General features: G+C 51.7%; 1 protein-coding gene across 1 annotated transcript in view; it reads right to left on the bottom strand.

The window, feature by feature from the left end:
• Positions 1–5,315, bottom strand: part of JAKMIP1 (janus kinase and microtubule interacting protein 1) — a 133,806-nt gene extending 128,491 nt beyond the window's left edge. Inside the window, exon 1 of the mRNA XM_006153660.2 lies at positions 5,248–5,315. The gene's annotated coding sequence lies outside the window, so the exon portion shown is untranslated. The remainder of the gene's footprint in view (positions 1–5,247) is intronic.
• Positions 5,316–8,020: the final 2,705 nt, after the last annotated feature.

Raw genomic sequence — 8,020 nt, 5'->3', positions numbered from 1 at the left:
CAAAAAAAGCCACTGGCAGGGGAAATATACAATGTCCAAGGTGGTGACAGAGGAGTGCTTGGGGCCGTGGGGCCATGGCATGGCCTGCCTGGCCCTGCCTGGGGTGCAATCCAGGAAGCTTCCTGGAGGAAGGCTCAGGATGGATCTTCAGCACAATGAAAGATGCTCTGCAGGTGAGAGGGGGCGGGGAAGGCAGACCCATCAGAGGGCAGCCTGTGTGAAGGTCTGGCTCAGTCAGGAGCAGTGGTGGTTGGGGTAGCAGGACACAGACTCTGCTGCAGGGTGGCAGCAGAAGGAGACAGGAGGGAAGTCAGAGGAGTGGATGACCCTGCAGTCTATTCACCTGCCCCAGGCTGTCCCCAGCTTAATTTAGCCCCAGGGACTCCATCATTCAATGGGGGGTAAGGGGAGTTCTCTCCTGGGAGCCCAAGAAGGATACAGGAAGTGGGATGGAGGCAGGTAGGGAGCCGGCAGGATTTTGTAGATTGCCTATGAGCAAGGGTCCAGAGGAAAGCACAGTGACGTGGCGGGGATGGGTGGGAGCAGGCTACGGGGGCTTGCACGCCAGGCTAAGGTGGCTGTGCTCTTTTTTTTTTTAGTAAGTTCTATTGTGTGTATTTCAGGTTTCCAACATGATATTATGGGTTTCGTGTAGAAAGCAGAGTGTTTACCACAGCAAAGCAGGTTAACTTGTCCATCATCTCACCTAGTTACCTTTGTGACAAAAGTAGCTAAAATATAATTATTTAACAAAATCCCTACTACACTGCAATTCTGTCAACCCCAGCCCCCATGTCGTACATCAGATCTCTAGGCTCACTCATCCTACACTCTTTTCACAGGCGCTGGCACCCTTTAGGGTTAGCAGAGCTGGCCTGGACCCCCGCCCCCCACTGCCATCTCTGCCTGTGCAACCTCAGGGAAGTCGCTCACTCTCCCCGACTCACCCATGTGGCAGCGCGGGTCTAGTGAGGGCTGGCGAGGAAGATCCGCTGCCCTGAGTAACCCACCCAGGATGGTTTCCACCTCGGAGCACCACCCACTCCCGGGGCCACCTCAGCAGGCGGCATGTCTGAGACTCCCGCAGGCCGGTGTGTGTAAGGAAAATGACCACGACGATGTGAGCTGATCTCTGCAAAACTCAGGACGACGTCCTTCCTGGGCCTTCTCCACGTGGGCACATGCAGCAGGTGACAAGGACAGGGCGATGCCTGATGCCCGCATTCCCAGGGGGAAGCTCCTTGTCTCTATAGGGCCCCTCCCTAGATCAGGGACTCGGCCCGCAGTTCCCTCTAGGGCTGGCAGAAAGTGGATAAGGTGGTCCCAGAGCAGGGAGTGGGGTGCTCGAAACGAGAGGGCACCTGGCCACAACCAGAGGAGCAGCTGCCTTCCTTCAGTCAGAGCTGGCCTGGGGCAGTCCCGGCTTCACCCACATCAGGAGATGCTCAGAGAGGTCTTCTGTACTCTAGGGCTACAGAAAATTAACATGTAAGGCTGCAAACTCTTTTTTATTCTTTTTATTTATTTTTTTTTTCAGTTCTTGCTATAGTAAATATGGGCTCATGAGAGAGAGAGAGGGAGAGAGAGAGAGATCCCCTCAGGGGGATGGCCACATCACAGTCCATTCTCCTCCCTGGAGGGTGCATGCGATGCCCTGGTGTGCTTTGGGACTCGAGCTGCGTAGTTGGCCATGCAGGACCCACTGCCTTAAACTCCACACCACTTGCTGGCCCTGAGGCAGCAAACTCTTGAATCCTGGTTTACTACTAGTGCAGCGAAGAGAGCACTGAGTGGACTCTGAGACAGAGAAAAAGCAAGAAATCACCCCCCAGGGGCGATGGCCACACCGCAATCCCTTCTCCTCCATTCTCCTCCTGGGATCTTGGGCACTCACGCACATGCGCCCAGCGTGAGTTTAAGCCGCAGGGTCCAGGACTTGAACCGCGGTCGACTATGTGGAGTCCAGCGATATAGCCATCATGCTAACTGCTGGTCCCAAAGCACGAACTATTGATAGCTTGCCAAAGGTCACACTTCGGAGAAGGCAGAGCTGGGGGCCACGCCTCATCTGCCACCATGCTCTCTGCCTGGCCCCAACCCACAGAAGCTTTGGTCTACACCAGCACTGCCCAGAGAACATAGCACGGGCCCCAGGTGACATCGTACATCGTCCAGAAGCCACATTTTAAAAAAGTAAAAAGAATCATGGGAAATTAGTAATGTATTTCATTTAGCACGACATATCCCAAATAGTATCATTTCAATATGTAATCGATGTTAAAATTATGCTGAGATTTTGACAATCTTTTTTGCATACAAAATCTTCAAAATGCAGCATATATTTTTACTCGCAGTCCTTCTCAATCCAAATGAGCCACATTACAATACTCAGCAGCTCCGGCTGGCACGCGGCTACTCTAACGGGACGGCTCAGCTCCAGGAGGCCTCCTGGCTACCCCTGAGCAAGCATGTGAGCCGCCCGGCACAAGGTGGCACGACGGTCACAATGACCACAACCTGGGAACCAGCAGTTAGCGTAATGGCTATGTCGCTGGACTCCCATGTAGTTGACCACGGTTCGCATCCCAGACCCGGTGGCTTAAAACTCACGCCAGGTGCATGTGCATGCATGCCCAAGATCCCGAGAGGAGAATGGAGGAGAAGGGATTGCGGCGTGGCCATCCCCCCTGGGGGGTGATTTCTCACTTTCTGTCTCTATGTCTCTATGTCTCTCTCTGTCTGTCTGGCGAGTGCCCGCGCCCTATAGCGAAAACCTCTCCAAAAAAAAAAAAAAACAATGACCACACCCTCTGCGACACAGCAGCAGCGCCTGTAGGTGAACACCCCTGCACACAGATGCTTCACCAGGAGTTGCGCATGGGATTCTCGACGCGCAAGCCCGGGACAGAGGGAAATCCTCCATATTTCTCAAAAGAAGGAAGTGAAGCTCAGAAAGGTTAACTACTGTGCTGTCAAAGGGCTAGTAAGGTGGACTTCGGAAGGTAAGTCACATCTAACTCCAAGCACTAGCAACAGTCACTGAGCACCTCCTGCATACCTCTACCCAGCACTAGGAGCAGGAGAACCCATGACAGGTAGGGTTCCTGAACTGTTTTATTCTCACTTCTAGGGAGTGGGAAACGATACATAAGGAAGCAAGACCAGCTCATGGAGTTAGATGGTGCTGCAGCTCTACTACAAGTGCCCCACATGAGAAGGGCCTGGGTTTGCGTCCAACAGCCTCCCTGTTCACACTGGATACACACACACACGTGTCCACAAGCCAGGCTGGTTGAGGTGAGGGGTGGGTCATATAATGAGGACCCTGTTGAAGATACCTGTCTGTGTGTGTGTGTGTCTCCATCTCTCTCGTGGAAGAAATCAACTTAGAAAAAAAAAAATAGGTTTGGACCCAGCTGCCATGGTGTGCACTGGGGAGTGCTGGCTGGCAGGCCAAGGCCACGAGCGAGGCCCAGGTTGGAGTCCTGCGCACCTGAAGAGCCAAGTGCAGTAGTTATGCCTGTGGTTCCATCTGCCAGGGAGGCTGAGACAGGAGGATCGTGACGCAGTGAGACCTTGTCTTAGAAAACACCACACACACACATGCACAAACACCACACACACACATACATGCACACATGCATAGATCATTTTAGGTCAAGGCCAGGCCCATAATACAATGGCTAAATGCTCCGCAGAGGAACCTGAATCCCAAATGGCCTACCAGGGTTTGCATGCCAGCCCTGGTGGCTTGAAAAACACACGTGTTGTGCCCAGGATCCTGAGGGAATGGAGAACTGGAGGAAAAAGGATGGCAGCAAGACCAGGTCCCATATATGCTTTGTCCCTTTGCACACATAAAAAAATTTTTTAAAAATTCAGATCATTGATGATTCTCACAAGAAAATGGGCCTAGGGGGATGGGAAGGCTGAGCATGTACCTGGGATGGTCAAGGAAGATCTCCCCAAGAAGATTAAAATAAATAAATAAATGAGGGCTGGCAGGTGGCGTGGTGATGAAGGCACTGGATTCCCACATGGCCAACCATGGTTCAAATCCTGGATCTGGCAGCTTGCTTTTTCACTCCTTTTCTCTCTCTCTGGTCAAATTAAAAAATAATAATAACAACTGGAATTAAATAAAGAAATCGTTCTCATAAATAAATAAGAAGACAAGTCTGGGCCAGGGCAGGGGAGGAGCATTCCAGACAGCAAACAGCAAACACTCCAGGCATGAAGAGGGCCCAGCGTGTTCTAGGAGCCAACAGAAAGGCAGCCAGTGCTCCCTGCACCGTGCCAGCTGCCTCTGCCAGCCACGTGGTTGCCCCTGCCTCGTCCCTCCCATCTCAGGGTGCTCCCACGCTCTTGCTTGGAGAATGAGGAACCAACAAACCATTCTCCAGAATTTAAGAACAAGTCCACACTGTAAGTTCCCAGCCCAGAGCCCACATGAAGGGTGCATTAACGAGTGTTGTGTGAGTGGTTAAGCTGATGAATTAATGAGCAGGGTGAGGAGAGAGCAAGAACGCCAGCAAACAGAACAGCCAAGGCCCTGAGGAGAAGATTCACACCGTAATACTGCCTCACACACTAGGCACAATAGCGAAAAGGTGCAAACAACCCACATGTCCATCACCAAAAACATAGACAAATTGTGGTATAGACAAATTGTGGTATGTCCCCAAAATGGAATACTATCCAGTCATAAAAAAGGATGAAGCACTGCACATGCTCCAGAATGGATGGTCCTTGAAAACATCATGCAAGAGGAAAGAGGCCAGTCACAACAGCCACACACTGTAGGGTTCTGTTTACATAAAATATCCAGAATCTGCCCGTCCATAAAGCATGCAGATGAGTGCTTGCCAGGGGCTGGGAGAAAGGAGAACAGACAGTAATGCCTCATGGGAACGGGGGTCTTCTCTGAGAAGGAAGAAATGGTTTAGAACTATAGTAAATCCAGGCGAAGGCTGGATGACACCGTCAATGAAGCCAATGCCCCTGAAATGTGCACTTTGAAATGGTCGATTCCGCTATGTGGATTCCTGCTCATTTTAAGAAAAGGGGGTGAAGGGGAAAGAAGGGGGAGGGGGGTGGGAACTGTTTCAACAGCTGATGCAGGTTGTGATCCCCCTAAATAAAACCACATATTGGAGCAAGCAAAGCCAAGCAACCAGCCTCCAGAAGCAACAGATCAGAGTGCAGAAGACAGGTTCCAAGGCTGAGGGAAGAGGAAGGCTACGTTACCAGACAGCTCCTCGTCTCCGCTGTGGCGGCCTCAGTCCTCCGAGGAAGCGGGACACCCCTTAGTGGTGTCCACCCTCTCTAGCCCGAGGAAGGGACACAGGGTCCTGACTCAAAATACAGCCCAGCGAGAAGCTCGGAGCCAATGGGCCGAGCCAGGGCGTCCCTCTGACCTGGCACACACAAGGGCATTACGGCCACAATGAGCAGCCCTGGCTGTCCTCGGCTGGTGCACACAGAGCCCCTTTCATTCCTTAAAATGGCCCTTCAGCCAAGTCTGCCTTGTGGAGGAGAGGAGAGCAGGGGGCCTGCACCCCCAGCATCAGGTCCTTCACAGTGGGGTAGGGAGCTGTAGTAAGTGTGTGGGGCCATATGGATGCTTCCAGGCCCCCAGAAGGCCAAAGGGGACACCTCAGGCCACATGGAGGGGAACAAATGGACTGACCCAACACCAGGCCAAGGTACGCTGTCTGAAGGATTACGCATCGTAGCTACTGTCCACTGACAATGCTAGACTAAGCCTCAAATCGGTCCTTTGATCCAACGCTCACAATCATGGGATCTGCAGGGATGGGGACCAGGTCACCCCCAGGCACCACGTGAGAACACTGAGTTGTGGAGGGCCCAGAGGGGTGCAATGCTTGAACAAGATCAGCTGGTAAAGGCAGAGCTGGCATTCAAGCCCACGGCTGACGCCAAAGCCTTCTCAGCTAAAATATGACGCCGCTAACGTTTGCTTTTCCCCACAGAACTCCCTCACCGCAGCATGGGTAGTGGCTGAGCACACGGGCTGCTGGTCTGGGATGACGGAAAGTTCTGGAGACGGAGGGCAGTGAGGGCTGAACAGCAATGTGAATGTACTTAATCCCACTCAACAGCACACTTGGAGATGTTAATACGCCAACCATCATTCAATATTAAATATATACATGTTTAACATAAAAATATTCTCAGAATTGTTCATGTACTAAGCATTAGGAAATTGTCAACCAATTTTTAAAAATAAATATCATACATACCACATTCTCTGAACATAATAAAGTTTAATTAGATGCTAATAAAAACTATGAATCCCCTGAGAAACATCAACAACCAAAAAGAATGTGAGCTTCTTGGTTTCAAATCCCTGCTCCGGACACGAGCTCTGTGAGCCTGTCGGGCTTCAGCACCCTTCTGAGGCCATCTGTGAAAGGGAAGACCAGGAAAGCCTGTCCCTGGGGCTGAATGAGCTCGGTCAGGTCAGGGGAAGGCCCAGTCCAGGAGGCAGCAAACCCCTCCTGCCAAGGCCCAGGCAGTAAATGTGTGGGCGTCCAAGCACTCACGTCTGCCAGTGTAGCACAAAATCATCCATAGAGCATACGTTCATGAGTGGGTGTGGCTTATTCCAATAAAACTTTATTTCTAGGGGACCAGACAGTGGCACAATAGTAAAACACAATGCTCCGCAAGGCAGACTCACATGCGGAGGTTGCTGGTCCAAGTCTGGAGACCTCCCAGAATACACTGGTCCTACGTGAACCCACGATGCAGGCTGGCTAAGGCTGAGGGTGGATGAATAGCACATCAGAACGGTCAGGGTCAGTAGGTGGCACAGTGGTTACAGTGCCGGATTCCTGCATGCCCAGCCGGCTCAAGTTCTGGACCCAGCGGCTTAAAACTCACACTGGGCACGTGTATGTGCATGCCCAAGATCCTGAGAGGAGACCATCTGTGAAAGGGAAGACCAGGAAAGCCTGTCCCTGGGGCTGAATGAGCTCGGTCAGGTCAGGGGAAGGCCCAGTCCAGGAGGCAGCAAACCCCTCCTGCCAAGGCCCAGGCAGTAAATGTGTGGGCGTCCAAGCACTCACGTCTGCCAGTGTAGCACAAAATCATCCATAGAGCATACGTTCATGAGTGGGTGTGGCTTATTCCAATAAAACTTTATTTCTAGGGGACCAGACAGTGGCACAATAGTAAAACACAATGCTCCGCAAGGCAGACTCACATGCGGAGGTTGCTGGTCCAAGTCTGGAGACCTCCCAGAATACACTGGTCCTACGTGAACCCACGATGCAGGCTGGCTAAGGCTGAGGGTGGATGAATAGCACATCAGAACGGTCAGGGTCAGTAGGTGGCACAGTGGTTACAGTGCCGGATTCCTGCATGCCCAGCCGGCTCAAGTTCTGGACCCAGCGGCTTAAAACTCACACTGGGCACGTGTATGTGCATGCCCAAGATCCTGAGAGGAGAATGGAAGAGAAGGGGTTGCGACATGGCCATCCCCCAAGGGGGATTTCTTACTTTCTCTCTCTCTACTCTGTCTCTTTGGTGAGCACACATATTCTACAGTTAATATCTCTCTTTAAAAAAATACTGTCAGGGATTTTCTCTCTCTCTCAGAATAATAAACTTTCCAAAAATATTTTTAAAACTTTATTTACAGAAATAGGTGGCAGGCTGTAGCTTACTGATTTCTGCTAGACCTTGACACTGGGTAGTGCTTCATAAACATTAGCTGGTATAATGAAGAAAAATGGCATTTTTGTCAATGCTTTTCTGTAAACTTCTGAGCAGGACACTACCTGTGGTTCTGAACAGTAAATACCAACCCAAGGGAGGAGCAGCGCCCCGACCCCATCGAGTGGCTGCCCCCCTCACTCTGAGCTGCCCTGGGTGCTCTCACTCCACTTCTCTGTTCCGTGTTCCAGCGAGGATTCTGAACCAGCATGCTCACTGGCTCCCTGGCTCCTCCTGCACTCTTCCTCCAGGAGGGACCCCAGACCTACTCCTCACAGCA

Source organism: Tupaia chinensis, unplaced genomic scaffold, assembly GCF_000334495.1.
Source record: "Tupaia chinensis unplaced genomic scaffold, TupChi_1.0 Scaffold000384_1, whole genome shotgun sequence".
Lineage (NCBI taxonomy): Eukaryota > Metazoa > Chordata > Mammalia > Scandentia > Tupaiidae > Tupaia > Tupaia belangeri.
Note: the sequence above shows the minus strand (reverse complement) of the source record. Positions and strands in the feature narration are given on the sequence as shown.